The sequence below is a fragment of the Mastomys coucha genome, unplaced genomic scaffold (assembly GCF_008632895.1).
Source record: "Mastomys coucha isolate ucsf_1 unplaced genomic scaffold, UCSF_Mcou_1 pScaffold22, whole genome shotgun sequence".
In the NCBI taxonomy this organism is placed as follows: Eukaryota; Metazoa; Chordata; class Mammalia; order Rodentia; family Muridae; genus Mastomys; species Mastomys coucha.
In genome coordinates, this window is record NW_022196905.1 from 72006650 (window position 1) to 72025215 (window position 18566).

Below are 18566 nucleotides of genomic sequence, written 5' to 3' on the forward strand. Positions count from 1 at the left end.
AGTCCCACCATGTGTACTCTTTGGTTGGTGGATTAGTCCCTGGGAACTCTGAGGATATTAGTTCATTCATATTGTTGTTCGTCCTAAGGGGCTGCAAACCCTTCTGCTCCTTGGGTCTTTTCTCTAGCGCCTTCATTGGGGACCCTGTACTCAGTCCAATGGCTGGCTGTGAGCCTCTACTTCTGTATTAGTCGTATACTGTCAGAACCCCTCAGGAGACAGCAATATCAGGCTCCTATCAGCCAGCACTTGCTGGCATCCACAATAGTGTCTGCATTTGATTATTGGATGTGGGAAAGATTCCCAGGTAGAGCAGTCTCTGGATTGTCCTTCCTTCAGTCTCTGCTTTATAGTTTGTCTCTGTAACTCCTTTGATGGGTATTTTGTTCCCCCTATTAAGAAGGAACAAAGTATCCACACTTTGGTCTTCCTTCTTCTTGAGTTTCTTGTGGTTTGTGGATTGTACTTTGTGTATTCCAATCTTCTGGGCTAATATCCACTTAGAGAGTGCATACCATGTGTGTTCTTTTGTGATAGGGTTACCTCACTCAGGATTATATTCTCCAGATCCATCCATTTCCTTAAGAATTTCATAAATTTAATAGCTGTTTTTAATAGCTGAGTAGTATTCCACCATGTAAATGTACCACATTTTCTGTATTCATTCCTCTGTTGAGGGACATTTGGGTTGTTTCTAGTTTCTAGCTATTATAAATAAGGCTGCTACGAACTTAGTGGAGCATGTGTCCTTACTAGATGTTGGAGCATCTTCTGGGTATATGCCCATGAATGGTATAGCTGAGTCCTCTGGTAGTACTATGTCCAGTTTCCAGATGAACTGCAAACCCAGAGACTCAGGTGGGATCACCATTTTCTCTCTGGTGACTTTCTAAGGCTGGACCAGCTGGGAGGCACAGGCCTCACAAGTGGCAGTGCCAGGCCAGAATCCTTTCTACCTCCATCTACACCTAGGAGGAACAGCAGACCTACAGCCCTCTCTTTTCCTTCCCCACAAGCAGAAAGCTTGCCTCCAGGGAGTGTTCTAACCCAGGGAAGGAGGTGACATTGCCATTTTCTCTCTGGTGACTTACTAAGGTGGGACTAGCCGGGAGGCACAGGCCTCATAATTAATATTTTAATCATGAATATTAGAATTTATTTTAAGAAATTGACTTATTTATGTAGTTAATGCTATGGAAACTTTACATTTTGATTGCAGAGTTCTTCAGTTTTCTACCACGTAACTTGTCATAGATTTATCTCACACCTGTGTTTTCTTTAAAAAGTAAATGAGTTAGAAAATATATTTACAGGTGGTAGAGGCTCATGTCTATAATCCCAGCCCTTGGGAGGCAGAGATAGGTGGATTTCTGAGTGTGAGGCCTGCCTGGTCTACAGAATGAGTTCCAGGACAGCCAAGGCTACACAGAGAAACCCTGTCTTGAAAAAAAACAAAACAAAACAAGAAAAAAAAACAAAAACAAAAAGCAAAAAACCAAAAATATATTTAATATTTTAGAGTACTGTATTATTCTCCAGTCCTCTCTATTACCATCACATAAATTTTAACCACAATGATTTTTATAACATAAAATTAAAATGAAATATGTATGCATATTTGTTTCTGACAAACTGTGTGTATGTGTGTGTGTGTGTGTGTGTGTGTGTGTATTGTGCACTCATGTCTTCATGTGTGCATGATTGCCTATGTTCCCCATCACATGGTAGGCCTCCACTTTAATGAAACTTTTAATACACCTTAATATTTTCAGATAACTGTTTGAAATTGTCAATATATTATAAGACAGACTTATGAAGAACATGCCAGATGATTTTTGACACATGTAATGTTAGTACAACCATGCCTCAGCAGCATCTGAAAGGTTAATGCAATTGGGATTTGAGTAGGCATGACTGATTTTCTTCCTGTAGGTGGAAAAGGAGGGGCTAGAGGGGCAGATTTAGACCAAGAACTTTAAGGTCTTTCATATCTGCATAGCTTCCTTCTATGCCCAACCTGACTAATCTCTGGGAGGCATGCAATGCCTGTCAGAGAAAACAGTGTTTACCCAAGAATACATTAAGTCCAGACCAAACAGTCAGTGAAGAAGGGGGAAACCAGCACTGTGGAACAAGCAAGATTAAATGCATTTCTTTTCCTAATGTGTCCTTCTGTCATTAAATCCTCAGTTTGAAGGACATGGCTTCTAACATTTAGTACTGTTATATTAGAGCACAGTGTTATCTCATCATTGACCTGGATAATATTGTTAAAACTCCATTGTCAGTAGAATCAAAATGGATTTCATATTATCTATCTTCTGAAAAGAGTCATTAATTCCAAATGTTTTATAAAACACTATTTTAAAATGATAAAACTGATTTCCAGAGTGGTTGTACCAGTTTGCAATCCTACCAGCAATTTAGGAGTGTTCCTCTTTCTCCACATCCTCTCCAGCATGTGTTGTCTCCTGAGGTTTTGATCTTAGCCATTCTGATGGGTGTAAGGTGGAATATCAGGGTTGTTTTGATGTTCATTTCTCTGATCACTAAAGATTTTGAACTTTTCTTCAGGTGATTCTCAGCGATTCAGGAGATTCCTGTAGTGAATTCTCGGTTTAGTTCTATACCTCTTCTTTTTGATTGAGTAGTTTGTTTTTTTGGTGGTTAGTTTCTTGAGTTGTTAATATATTTTGGATATTAGCCCTCTATCAGATGCTGGGTTAGTGAAGATGTTTTCCCAATCTGTACTTTACTGATTTGTCTTATTAACCATGCCCTTTGCTTTACAGAAACTTTCCAGTTTCATGAAGTTCCATAATCAATTCTTGATCTTAGAGCATGAGCCATTGGAGATCTTTTTAGAAATTTTCCCTCCATGCCAATGAGTTCAAGGCTCTTTCCAACTTTCTCTTTTATTAGATTCAGTGTATCTGGTTTTATGATGAGGTCCTTGATCCACTTGGACTTGTGTTTTGTGCAAGGTAACAACTATGGATCTATTTTCATTTGTCTACATACAGACAGCCAGTTAGACCAGCACCATTTATAGAAGATGCTTTCTTTTTTCCATTGTATATTTTTGGCTTCTTCATCAAAGATCATCTGTCTGTAAGTGTGTGGTTTTATTTCTGTGTCTTCAATTCTATTCCATTGATCAACATGTCTGTCTCTGTACCAATGCCATGCAATTTTTATCACTATCACTCTGTAGTAAAGTTTGAGGTAAAGATGGTGATTCCCCTAGCCATTCTTTTATTGTTAAGAATTGTTTTCCCTATTCTGGGTTTTTTGTCTTTCTATATGAATTTGAGAATTGCTCTTTCCATGTCTTTAAAGAACTGTGTTGCAATTTTGATAGGGAAGTGGGAACCAGCTAAAGGGGAGGTGTGAAGGCCTGACATTATTACTGAGACTATAGAGCGCTCACAAGAAGGGTCTATCATGACTGGCTTACAAAAGACCTAACAAGCAGCTGAAAGAGTCAGATGCAGATATTTGTTCCCAACCAATGGATAGAAGCTTCTAGTCCCTGTGGTTGAATTAGGGAAAAGCTAGAAGAAGTGGAGGAGGAAGGCTATCCTGTAGGAGGACCAGCAGTCTCAATTAACCTGGACTCCTTAATCTCTAAAACACTGGACAACCAACCAAGTAGCATACACCAGCTGATATGAGGCCCCCAACACATACACAGCAGAGGACTGCTGGGTCTGGGTTCAGTAAGAAAAGACGTACCCTATCCTCAAGATACTGGAGACCCCAGTGAGTTTAGAGGTCTGGTTGGGTGGTGGATCGGTGGTGGGGACATCCTTGTGAAGACATGGGGGTACGGAGGAGGTATGGGATGTAGAACAGTCAGAGGGTGGATGGGGCAGGGAATTAAATCTGGAGTGTAAATAAATAAATAAACAATTAAATAAAAAAAGAAAAACTTTGTTTCTTTCCTATATGGCTGATAGTCCCCCAAACAATGAAAAACAGATAATTCTCAGGAATCACACTACATATTGCTTTACAAAATTCATGTGTGCTTAAAAATGAGCACTGACATCATAGTAACTTGTGGCCTAATATGAGCATGGGTGGCTCACAGGTGTTCAAATTTTAGGCTGACTCATTCAAAAGCTAGTAATATTCTCATTTAAAGGCTCATCCAATTATTTCGTGAATATTGTTTTTGTCTATTATCTTCAATAAAATGTATCTGTATCTTTTGCAGATTTCAAAAAAATATCAAGTTTTACATTGCCTTTATATACCTTCATTAAGCTATTTATTTTATTCTAGAGTTAAAGTCATGGGATAAATACCAAATGATCTTTTCAGAATAGAAAAATAATAATGGATAACAAAACATTTGTTGTTATTATTCTTTCAAGTATATTAAGCTCTCCAATAAATGGAAATTTCTAGAAGTTTTGTGAAGAATGAATTCTGAAAATACAAACTCCAAAAGGAAATTACTCTTCTTTATAAAATCACAGCAAGGAATCTTTGATATCTTACATTTATAAGTACATGGTAAGGTATTCGTTGCCAAATTATCTAATAATCATAAATGATTTTCCCATTATTGAAGTATTTCTGCTCATATTTAGTTGTCTTAGTGTTCATTTTGTTATTTGCTTACAATTTGATGATCTTGGTTTTGTACTTCATATTGCTATGCTTTAAGTCAACTTCATTTATTAAAAGCAGCCATCTTCTGGTGTCTTTCCAATCAATTTTCACTGTTTTGTGTTCAAATCTGCAGTACAAAGTTCTTCTACAGTTTCTTAATTCTCCTTTCTCTTGATCTACTAGTCTCTTCTTATTCTTTCACATGATTCCATTACTTTGAAGTCTTTTACAAAATGTTAACACATGTGAAATTCTGATATACAAAACTATCCATTTTTTCTTCACTTAGCATACAAATATTAAAAGATACATATTTGCTCTAGAAATCAAAGCATTGAAGAGTAGTAATCTACAAATCTGGAGTTTGCACTATAATGTAGAATGGAAGTTAACATTTACTTACACATACTGAATAGGAAGCCCAGATAATAGATCCATATTGCCTTATACCAAGACTCAGTTCTCAAGCAACTGACTGATTAGGAAAAATTGGATGAAGAAGTAGATAGTTTCCGTTAGGTTGAATTAAAGGAATGGAAACTACCTACAATATATCAAGGCAAAGTGTAATCCTGAAATAAAAATTTTTTTAAGAAACTATGAGGCAAGTACCTAGTTTGTAGGTAAGTAGCCAAGAAGATGGCATCATTCCATTGGATTTCCTCAGAAGAGTAAACAAGCAAACAACAACAACAAAAACAACAACAAAGCAGCTAGAATGTTAAGAGTATAACTTTACTTCTAGTTATATCCTGATCATGCTATCCCCATTTAAGAGTGAATTACTTTAGTCTGGTAGTCATTCAAGAAATTAAGGAAAACCATCATACCTAGGTCCATGATGCCATAGATATGCCATGATAATTAGATCTATGACAATGATGGTGTAGCTATTAGGAACCAAAAATATAAAGAGGTAGTGAAGTGTCACAGGAATCTTACTGGTGGTTCCAGCTCTTGTTGTTTTTGCCACAGAATGATCCTGGAAAATAATGAAGTATGGATGTATGAAAAGTTACCTGACATGAAAGTAGATAATGTAACTTTCATGATTTAATTATTCATTATTTATTGGAATTTTTGATAATACAGATATTTGGAAGAGAAGTGTTCATCAATGATCTATTAGTAACACCTTGCCAATGTTTCTATAAGTATGCAGAATGAACTCAATGATACAGCAAATATGAATCTGTTAGAATATATATATATATATATATATATATATATATAGTCATCAAATAGTGCCCATTGGGCTTTTGATGTCTGTTCACAAATCTATAAGAAAAATTAAGGCTAGAAATTGGCATCAAATTATACATCATACCCAAGTAGATACAACATTGTAAGGTAAAATTTTACGGTAATTGGTATTGCTACCAAGGCATACAACTGAGGTTAAACTGTCCAATGTTAGACTATTCACAAGGGTAATTTTAACAGATAGCTAGCTCTCTTTCCTCATATATAATCTGAGGATATCCCTTATATGACACTTGTTTATGGGCCTTCATTGAACAATAATATATATGAAAAGAGCTCAAACACCTAAAGGTAGAGAGTCCATTGAAGTGGATGCCCAGGTAAGTAGTATATAGTGATGAACCCTTGGCTGAAAGGGTATATATTATTTATAAAGTTATTCTCTCATAATAGGTAAAGGGATACAGAATATACTGCAATTTCTGGGAGCAACACACTGAGGATGCCATTGTGGAGTTACTATATTGAAGGTTGAATGGCCACTACATCTAAGGCCAAGATAACATCCCAGAGAGAACTTGCCTATACACACACACACACACACACACACACACACACACATACACATATATATATATATATATATATATGGTGAATTACAGCAGGAATTTTACATATATATAAATTCATATATATATATATGAATTACAGCAGGAAAGTGTCATTTGCCTAGAATTATTCATACTAGAACCTGGTTTGGTTGCTAAATTTTATTTTAAAAGAATAAAATGAAGGTGTTGGCATACCATTTTTTACAGATTGTGGAGAGAGAAGGCAGAGAGAAAAGCGGTGCCAATAATATTTGTTTTAACTAGCACTGAGATGCAAATCATTTCAACTCAAAATAGAAGAGTTCAATGGAAAGGAAGAGGAGGTATGAGGTAAAAAAGTGATATTTTATATCTCACAATTACATCTTTAATATATATATAATAAACTCTATATTTCAACCTGCTGATTGAATCCTTACTGAACACATATTGCCTGAAAATGTGAAAGAACTAAAATATTTGGCCAGGATGACATGGAAAGAATGTTAAATATGCAATGAGCGTAATAGAGTTGGGAGTCTTAGGGATAGTATGATGGTAAAGGACAGAATACTGGGACTTAAAGGTTTAAGCATGGAAAATGATAAAGTAAATGAGAATGATTTTTAAACAATAATCAAAGTGTTATGAAAAGACACAAAGCACTTCTTTGTAGGATAATTTTAAAATATTATTTTTTTTAAAAAAACATGAAACCATCTAAACAGATACCCAGAGATAGTGGACAATGCTTTACCCAGAAGTCATGTGGTATTAAATAAAACTCACACTACCAGACACTGGAGAGCTCCCTAGAAGTGACATCAAAGAAGTGACAGAGAACCTCAAAACAATACATACTACTGCTATTGCTCTGGATTGTCCACCAAGTGAAACAGAATGCTACATTAATAGTGGATAGTGGGCAACAAACTCAATCCTATAACTTCTCAGATACAATAATATATTTGTAATAAAATTAGAAAAAATAGACTATCTTCCTCACTTGCTGACAAATGTTGTTTTTCTACTAAAGAAGACAGATTAATACTCTCTGGGAAACATTTGAAAGCACTATTAAAATCCAAAGAATATTCTAAATATTGCCTTCATTTTGTTTTTATGTGAGTAAATTGATCAAGCAGAGTCCTTAACTCTGTGATTCTAGGCAAAGTATGTATCACAAATTGAACAGTAGAGTACTAAGATACTAAAATGCTGATATTAAAGACACTAAAGTTGGATGGTTAGATAACATATCAAGATTAGCAACCATTTCTATACATCATGATTTTAGAAACTTCAAATTTTCAAATTGCCACACATTAATTTTCCATCTAGATAACTGAAGACATCTTTAGATGTTTCTTCAGATACAAACTCATTATTTTAAAGTCTGTGTGTTTGTGTGTGTGTGTGTGTGTGTGTGTGTAAGATCTCTGCATACTTTTTTGGTCCAGTAGCTCTTCTGTTCATCTCTTTCAGCTACTTTTATATATTGCACAATATCCTAGTCTTTCTCTCCTTAATGTGTGCTGCAAATCAATAGCTTTGTTTTATTTCCTTTCTTCTATGTTCCCTTTGTTGCTGAGGTTCTCTTAACAGTCCTAATAAGTCACACTAAAAGTAATGGATTGGATCAGACAAAATAGATCCCTGTTTCTAACACAATTTTGCAGGAAAATCCTCACATGCACTCAATGTACTGAAACTACAGCAAAATCATATTTATTAGATGTCTTGGCCAAGTGTTATCTTTATTCCTGTGGAAATATAGCCTGAAAGTTGAGAGAAAGTGTGTTCTACGGTTTATCACTACAAACAAACAAACAAATGAATGAATAAATAAATATCAGCCTCTATAAAACTCAATTGTAAGAACATGAAGAAGTCTCTTGTTATGGGTACATAGTTATAGAAAATACTAATTCACATTAATATGTTATCTAAAGACATAATCCCAGAAAGCAGATTTCCCTCAGGTTCTATGAGGAGGAAGTAGAAGAAAAGTGGTTAAGTACACTTTGAAAACTAAAAGGGAAAGGCTATTACAGTAAAAATTTTAATGTATTTAGTCCCCCAAAAACCTGCATATAGACCCAAAGAAAATGTAAACATTGAACTGAAGGGCCAGTCTCCTTTACTCATACTCTTTATCACAGGGATGCAGGGATGGTTCAATATATGGAAATCCATTAATATAATTTACTATATAAACAAACTCAAAGGGAAAAAAAACACATGATCATTTTATTAGATGCTGAGTTATATTCAGGTAAAACTTCATATCATAGGAAGTGTTTGTAAATGTAACACCAATGTAATAGAAACTGATTAAATGATAAATAGCAAAATGTAGTTATAACAGTACTAAGTTAAAACATTATGTGAATTAAGTTTATGAACAATATTTTAAAGTGTGAAATTAAAACAAAATACTTTTCACTACAATCTAAAATAACATGAGAGAGGTTGTGTGCTTTCATTCTGAAGCTCAAATAAGTATATTTTCCACAAACATGATAAAGGAATTAATTCATGAATAAAAATGGAGTCAAATGATTGTATAGTTTCAAACTTCATTTACAGTATTGTTGTCAACCAAAGGGATTGTTAAGGATTGAGACCATAGTAGATGATTACAATAAAAAAGTCAAATAAAGGTTCAGAAAATAATTGAGATCTACCTCTTTGGATTTACTCTCTATGAACATAAGGGAAAATGAACTGAAACATTGGGAATGATCTCCGCATCAAACTGATTATGTGAACTTCCTGGTTTCAGACATCTACATACTTAACTGTGACAGATGATATAATGTTACATACTAGTTTATGGTATCTTGAAACAACAAAGTTCACTAATAAAACAGATAATATTATAACTCAAAGAGCCTATGGTATAAAAAGGTTGGATACTTTGAAAATAATTTTTAGAAAAAAATCTGTGCACCACCCCTCCACCCACCCCTCATTCCGACTTAATTTCCACTTTTCAGTGAGATTCAAGCATCCCCCTTTTGGTCCTCCTTGTTATTTGGCTTCTTTGGGTTAGTGAATTGTACCACAGCTAATATCCTCTTAGAAGTGAATACATACCATGTTTGTCTTTCTAGGTTTGTGTTACTTCACTCAGGATAGTCTTTTCTGCTCTAATCAATTGGCCTGAATGTTTCATGATGTCCTTGTTTTAAATAGCTGAGTCATATTCCATTCTGTAAACATATAACATTTCATTTATCTATTCTTCACTTGAGAGACTGTTTCTGACTCTTATGAATAACGTTGGCATGACCTAGTTGAGGAAGTTTCCTGTGGTGTGGTGGAGGATCTTTGAGTATATGGCCAGGAATGGTAGCTGGGTCTTGAAGTAAAACCATTCCAAATTTTCTGAGAAACAACCAAATTGATTTCCAAAGTGGTTGTACATGTTTGCACTCCCAGTATCAATGGAGAAGTATTCCCCTTGTTCCACATTCTTGCCTTCATGAGTTGTTATTTGAGTTTTTGATCTCAGCCATCCTGATGGTATAATATGAAATCTTACAGCTAGTTTGATTTGCATTTATATTATGATTAAGAATGTTGAAAATTCCTTTTAGTGCTACTTAGTCATTCAAGATTCCTCTGTAGGGAATGTTCTGTAGCCCATTTTTTAATTGTGTTATTTGGTCAGCAGTTTCTGTCCATTGGTTAGGTGCAAATATCTACACCTGACTCTTTAAGCTGCTTTCTGGTCTTTTGGATGATAGGTTTTAAGCTGGAAGAATCTGAGGAGGAGGGCAGCCCTGTAGCAGGACCAGTAGTCTCAACCTGGAACCCCAAGACCTCTAAAACACTGGCTCACCAACCAGGCAGCATACACCAGCTGATATGAAGCCCCCAACACATATATAGCAGAGGACTGCTGGGTCTGGATTCAGAGAAGATGTACCTAACCCTCATAAGACTGGAGGGCCCAGGGAGTTTAGAGGTCTGGTGGGGTTGAGAGGCTGAGAGTGACGACATCCTCATGGAGATATGGGAGCGAGGAATGTGAGGGTTGACCAGTAGAAGAATAAAATCTGGAGTGTAAATAAATAAATAAATAAATAAATAAATGATTATTTTTTAAAAAAATGGTTTATTTGGTTTGGTGATGTCATTTCTTGAGGTTTTTTTTTTTTTAATTTATTTTGAATATCAGTATTCTGTCGGAAATAGGATTGGTGAAGAACTTGTCTAATTCTGTAGGCTGCCATTTTCTCCTTTTCACAATGTCCGTTGGCTTATGGATGTATTTTAGTTTCATTAAATCTCACTTGTTAATTGTGAAGTTGTTGGTCTTCTGTTCTGGAAGTTTTCTTCTGTGCCAGTGGTTTAAAGGTTATTCTCTACTATCGCTACAATCAGATTTAGTGTATAAGGTTTTATGTTAAGGTCTTTGATTTACTTGAATTGAGTTTTGTGTGTGGTAGTAGATATGAATGTATTTGCAATCTTCTACATACAGACATCAGTTAGTCCATCACCATTTATTTGTTGTAGATACTTTGATTTCTTTATCCATAGGTGTGTGAGTTTGGCTCTGTGTCTTCAGTTGAATTTCATTAATAAACTTGTCTGTTTTTCTGCCAATATGATGTGAGTTTATTAGTATTTTTCTTTAGTACAGGTTGAAATCAGGCATGGTGATACTTCCAGAATTTCTTTTGTTGTATAAGATTCTTGTAGCTGTACCATTATTGTTATTGGGTTTTGTTGTTTTGTTTTCTGTTTTTTATGTTTTTTATATGAAGTATTGTTATTTCAAGTTATGGAAAGAATGGTGTTGGAACTTTGATGACAATTGCAATAAATATATAGATTGTATATATAAATATATAGATTATTTTTGTTTTTGCCACTTTTACTATGTTAATCCTACCAATCAATGAACATGAGAGATCTTTCCATCTTCTGATGTCTCCTTCAATTTCTTTCCTGAAAGATTTGGAGTTCTTATCATACAGGTCTTTCATTTGCTTGGTTGGAGTTACACCGAGATATCCTATACCAGTTTTAGCTCTTGTGGAGAGTGTATGTTTCCCCAATTTCTTTCTCAGCATATGTATCTTTCTTTGGTAGAATTTTTGGTAGACTTGTCTAGTAGAATTTTTGTCACTTCTGTCTATTCTCCTGTCTTCTGCAAATAGAGACACTATGGACTTCTTCCTGTCCAATTTGAATCACCTTTATGTCCATTAGCTGCTCTATTACTCAAGCTAAAACTTCAAGTACAATTTTGATAGATATGGGGAGAGTGGGCAGCTGTGTCTTGTCTGGGATTGATAGAAGAGCACCTCTAGGACAATTGGAACTCCCAGGTATCTATAAGTGTGTCCCTCCCACTCCTAGCAATAGGAAATATGGGACCTGAAACAACTATCTTAATACCAAAACTTAATAGAAGATATGGATATCAGCCAGCATAAACCTTAGACATATATATCTGGAGGAGGGGAATGGAAGGTGATGAACAGGGACTGGGATGAGAGGAAGGATGAAAAGCTACAATTAGGATATAAAGTAAATGCATTAATTAATAATTTTTAAAAAGAAATGTATCCAGGTGTGCTTACTTAATTATGGAAAGAATACTAATAAGCTTAAGAGGTATATTAGCATAAGTTAATTAATTAATAGTTTTATATATATTGTTCCTCTGTAAACTATGAGGGTTAATGACATGAAATAATAATTTTTTCTGAATGAAAAACTCTTAACCAAAATTGGAATGCTTTCAATAATTTTTCATATTGTAATATACATTATATATTTATAAACATATATGTGTGCGTCTTCAGTATTGTGAGTTATACCATTAAAGCCTTACCAGACATATTATTTTGGAGCAAATTATCTCCAAGCATGATATAGAAAGTTCTTAAATATTTTTTAAAAATTGGCATGATTACTGATATTTTTTGAAAAACATAGATGTATAATAAAAATATTATTACTTTGGAAAGTGAACTTATAAAATAATCTGAGAAATAGAAAGATATTTTTTTAAATATCTAAAGTACTTTTAAAGTATATTTATTTTACATATACTTTAATATTTGAATGCTAAGTAGTAAATGTTTAAATAAAAAATATAATAAAAATAATAAAATATAATGTATATATATTTAGGTGTATTTAAAGTAGAAGAAAAAATGAGAGAAAATCATTGAAATGGAATGGGTGCAGAGACTAATGTTAGTATGATATAATTATTGCATTTACTAGTACCAGAATTTAATTTTAAATATTTTTATCTTTACTAGTTTACTCATTGAGTTGCATTCTTATCAAACAGTGAAGTAAAATCTATTTCTATGACACATCTTATCACTGCTTGCTATTTTATATTTCACTTACTATTTTATGAAATCAAGTCTTAAACATATGTATTATGATAAAATTCAAGAAATTTTAGTAAAAAAGAGAACACAATATTCTGCTCTTATGAGCATGTCCTTTAGGAACAGACATGAGAAGTTATAGATATGGAGAAGGCTAACCCACCATTTTTCTATAGATAGCATCTCTCTCTGTTGTTTTACTATATATCATCTTAACATAAACTAGAGACATTTTGGTTGAGGAAATATCAGTTGAGGAAATATTTCCCCAAAGATAGGCTTGTGTGAAAACCCATGGCTCATTTCATGATGTATGAATGATGTGTGAGGAATCAGTTCACTGTGGGTTGTACCTCCCATGGACTGTTGGTTTCTCCTCAGTAATCCCTGAGTCTTGGATGGGGAGAAGGTAGAACATATATTTGATTTAGGTGTCAGCACTACCATCTCTTTATTTTCTGTGTCTTGGCCGAATGTGTATCACTGTTTAATTTCCATCTATTGAAGTGGAAAGCTTCTGAAATTATGGGTGAGATATTTATTAATCTGTGAGTATAATTATGAATTATTTCAAGTTTATTTAGTTTTATGTCTATATTAGCAAAATAATTAGATTATGTTCTCCAGTATTCTTTGAACATGTCTGATCACAGGTTCTTGGTCTTATAATGGTACCAAGTATGGTGTTTATCTTATGAAGCAGAACATAAAAGCAACCAGAAAGCAACTAATTACTGCCATGATGCTCAAACCACTATTACATCAGTGGACCTGCATCATCAGCCATTCATAATTGTAGGTAGGTCACATGCTTTCTTACAGCTGGGAAAAAATGGGAAATACTTTTCTATTCTTACCCAAGTTAATATACTTAACTATATTATAAATATATTAGAATGTTATTAACTTCCCAACTCTGAGTAGATGTCATTCTGGAGGAATAATTAATTACAGTCATACCACAAAATAAAGTGTTTTAATTTATTACTAACATATCAAATAAAAGCCAAATTTTCCTTTCAAAATTCTCAAGGTGTATTGCAGTGCTATGCAGTGAAAGAAAGAAAAGTAAGATGGCAGAGAAAAATAAAGTGAAGTATTTTTGCTTAGTATCCCCGATTTTCTTTTTTTAAAAGGATTGTTTTATTTATTTATATTCCAAATGTTGCCCCCTCCACATCCTCGCCTCCAATAGTTCTTCACAACATTCCCTTCCCCTTTGCCTCTGAAAAGGTGCTCCATCCCCATACACCCTCCTCCCTCATGTATCCACCCACTCCCTTACCTTCTTAGGATTTCCCTTTCCTGGTGTGTCAAGTTTCTACAGGATTAGGTGCATTTTATTCTATTGAGGCCAGACAAGGCAGTCCTCTGCTACATATGTGCTGGTGGCCTCAGTCCAGCTCATGTATGCTCTTTGGTTTGTGGCTTAGTCTCTGAGTGCTCCCAGAACTTCTGGTTAGTTGATAATGATGGTTTCAATTTTTTTGACACAGAATTGTTCCTGTCTAAAAGGAATGCAGGGATAAACATGGAGTAGAGACTAAAGAAACATCTGGGGTTTTTTGTTTGTTTGCATTTTCAGAACTTAGTGGGGTGTTTCAGATACTGCAAGATAATTATTATCTGATTTAAATTTTTCTTAATTATTTTAGTTATTGTGTTTAGATTGCACAAATTTTAGGGCATCCAGTGACCTGCCCAACTTGGGATCCATCCCATGGGCAGGCACCAAACTGTGATACTATTGCTGATACCATGTTGTTCTCACAGACAGGTGCCTAGCAAGGCTGTTGTCTGAGAGGCTTTTCAGCAACTGACTGAGATAGATGCAGATGCTTAAAGTAAACCTTTTAATTGAGGTCAGGGACACTTATTAAAGAGTTAGGGGACGATTGAAGTAGCTGAAGGGAAGGGCAACCCCATAGGAAGATCTCCCAGATTTTCTAAGTGAAGTAAATAAACCAATTTAGAAGAGAGTCACATGACAGGGCACTTTCATAAGAAAATGAACACAGAGATGACATAAAGCCTAATCATTTTATAGATGTTCGATGATTATTGGAAAGTCATGTCCAAATCTGATAGGAAGAGATAATGTGAGCTAATACTATGAAACAAATGAAGTTAGGAACTCAGCCTGTTTAATTCTTTAGCATTAACTCAAGGCAATAAGCCTATTTCCTCTAGATGTGTGGAGGGATTTTCTCTTGTGAGGTACTAGCATGTACTTCAGTATAATCAGTGATGTCAGAGAGTTCTTTCTGCATCCACTGCTCCTCAAAGTTCTTCAATGTAAAATAATTAATATATGAACCATATTTCAGGAAATTAAATAAGGCTGAGTATAAAGAGGGAAAATATATTAGGGAAATGAGGGAGATGGAACCCCTGATCTGGAAACTACCTTATAGCACAACTTCCCACATATGCTGTGAAGGTCACTGACCTAAAAAAGTATAAAAAAAATTCTGAACAAAATGTTAAAATAACGATAAGCCATACTGAAGTCCTGAGTGTTTATGACTTTTGGTAGATTTCCAATTTTTTTTTTTAGATATATCCTGGAAATCTCACAGAGTAGACTTTTAGTGTGTTTCCAACTGAGAAAGACTACATGCCAGCATTTCTGTGATATCAAGTTCAACTTATAAGTTATAATGCCATCACATACGTATCAAAGACCACCATGTGATTTAATTTAAATTACTTAGTCATCCTTAAATATAATAGTTCCCTAACATAATTAAATGATACTTATAAGACAATAAAAAAGTATGATTTATTTTTCAGAAGTCCACACATATTGTTTTGGACATGAATATTTTCCCCAATATGCTTAATCTGTCTCATATCTGCAATTAAATCATGTATTAAAACAATTTTTAATAGTCTACTTTCTATAGTTTCATCATGAAATTATCTTCTGTAGCAAACTTAAGATCTGAAAATACCTGGGTCAAATCCCTCAGGTTGTTAGCACCTGTATAAAGCTGTATTCTCATCCTTGACACTAAAGGCAACAAAATCATTTATTCGGTAAGATGAAAGAATAATATAGAAATTGAATTTCAAAATTAGGGCATACTTTCTGATAAATTATAGTATAAAATTAACCTAAATATAAAGGTAAAAGTCAAACCAGGTTAGATTAGAGGACAGTAATCAAAGTTTTATGAAAAGTATTGAACTAGAATAGGATTTATCATTATGAAAGAAAGTCACTTTCAAAGGTCACCAGTAATATAAAACATTGGGAATTCAGATCATAGCTATTTTAAAAAGCAATATATTTTAGAAGAGTAAAATATAGTAAGTTGCTGGAGCACCTTCACTGTTGTGCCTTATGCACTTGACAAAATGTGCTTTTCAAGGTCTTATTGATATGCTTAAGCAACATAGATGGCAACATACTTGGTTGACAGCTTTGTTACTGATTTTATCTTATTTTCACTCAACTCCCCAGGGAACATGTAAAGCAAAGAATGTAACGCTCATGGTTGAATCATATTTTCCTCAAGGAAATGTAAAGGAGGGGACTGACAGAATTGTACTTAATCTGACAATTTTTAGTGTAGAAAATCCTGCCCTCTCTAGTGACAGAGAATAATAAGTAGGAAAATAACAAAAGCAGCCAGGATCTCAACTAGGAAGAAAGTTTGAAGGAAAGCCAGTTGTATTCTACTTTGTGAATTATAGAGAAAACTGACTGTAAAAATAATTCTTGTTCTTTATTGATTTTTGCTTCATCCTTTAGATAATGTACTATTGCTAGCATTTTAGGACTAATATGTCTTAAACGTTTGAAAAAACCATGCTTATTCTTTTTATTCCCTCCCTCAACTTCTCCTAGTTACCCAGTCTCCAGTACAGAAGCCTTATCTGTGAAGATATCCCTTGAAGAGACTAGAAAAACAGGTAACATATAACCATTACACTCTTTGAAAATCAAAAAGGAAACAGAAACCAATAAACAAAACACCCTCCCAACAAAGACAAATCTAGAAACAATCACCTAGACCATTAATCTTCTGGAACTCTGATACTAAGACACCAGTGTACAGTACAATCAACAACAACCAAAGCAATATGGATCCAAATGATCCCAGCTGTCATACAATAGTAGTTCCTTAATATCAAAAAATAACTGAAGCATAAGAAAAAAAAATTAACTATACGGAAATGATGGAGGTCCTCAAAGAGGAAAGAATAAGTCCCTTAAAGAAAGGCAAGAAAACACAAAGAGTTTTTAAAAATGGAATATAAGCTTTCAATATTTGAAAGTGAAAAATAAAAAGAATGAGAAAAATCACTTCACATATTAAAGAAATTCTGAAAATTAAAAAAGACTTCAAATAAGAACTACAGAGTTAAGTTTTATAAACAAAATAAAAGGGATAGAATAAAGAATTTCTGGAATTGAAGGCAATAGAATAAATGAAGGCATCAGTCAAAGAAAATGTTAATTTTAGAAAATTTCTGACACTAAATACTCAAGAAATTTGGGATAATATGAAAAGACCGAAGGTAAGAATAATGAATATATAGGAAGAGTTAAATCCAGCTCAAAAGTCCAGAAAATGTTTTCAACAAAATCAAAGAAGAAAATTTTCCTAGCCTAAAAGGGAGATGTCTATAAAAATATAAGAAGCATACAGGACACCAAACAGGTTGGACAAGAAAAAGAAATTTCCCTACCATATAATAATCAAAGCATTAAACGTAAAGAACAAAAACAGACATTACAAGCTGCATGGGAAAAAGAACAAATAACATATAGAGACAAATCTTGTAGAATCACATGTGTTTTCTCGATGGACACGTTAAAAGCCAGAACAAACTAGACAGATATGCTGGCAATTCTGTGACCAAAGGCTAGCACAGACTTAATATACCCAACAAAAATTTAATCATCATAAAGTGAGAAAGTAAGATAGTCTGTGGTAAATCTTAAACAATCTATCTATCTAAACATAAAGGTCTATAAAAGGTGCTAAATGAAAATCTGCAACCAACAGAGGTTAACTACACCCATAAAAACACAGAAAATAAATAATCACACACCAAGAAAATTACAAGAAAGCACATGCTTACACATGTGCGCACACATACACACACATACACACACACACACACACACACACACAAATGAACAGAAGAACAATACCATCACTACCACAAAAATTACAGGAGTCAACCATCATTGGTCGTTGATATATCTCAATATCAATGGACTTAATTCCCCAGTAACAATTCAGGAACTAACTGAATAGATTTGTAAATGAGATTCATCCTTCTGTTGTATATATGAAACATATCTCAAGTTCAAGGATAGACGTTACTTCAGGGTAAAGGGTTGGAAACAAAATTTCAACCAAAGGAACTATTTTAATACATTAAAAACCCTAAAACAAACAAATTTGACCAGGTAAGTTACTATATACTCATCAAAGAAAAAATCCACTAAGATGAAATTTCCTTAGCATCTATAAATAAAACATGAGAGCACTCAGGTTTGGTTTTGTTGTTGTTGTTGTTGTTGTTTTGTTTTGTTTTGTCGATGTTGTTGCTTTTGACAGTATTTATTTACTTTTTAACTTTTACTGTTTTTTGTGAATTTCACAACATGCACACCAACCTCTCTTAACCCCTTTCTTCTCTGCATGCCCTCCACCCTTTCAACCTCCCTGAAACAGAGAAAAATAAAAGGCTCATTGTGGATGTTGTAGTATTTACCATGTGTCCTACAGCATAACTTTTGTCCACACTTCTTTGTTTAAAAATG

At 34.1% G+C, this 18566-nt stretch overlaps 1 long non-coding RNA gene across 1 annotated transcript in view; it reads left to right on the forward strand.

Moving 5' to 3' along the window:
- Positions 1-6657: 6657 nt before the first annotated feature.
- Positions 6658-18566, forward strand: part of LOC116070652 — a 31787-nt gene continuing 19878 nt past the window's right edge. The window contains exons 1-2 of the long non-coding RNA XR_004110492.1: positions 6658-6764; positions 16635-16699. This is a non-coding gene — a long non-coding RNA (uncharacterized LOC116070652). The remainder of the gene's footprint in view (positions 6765-16634; positions 16700-18566) is intronic.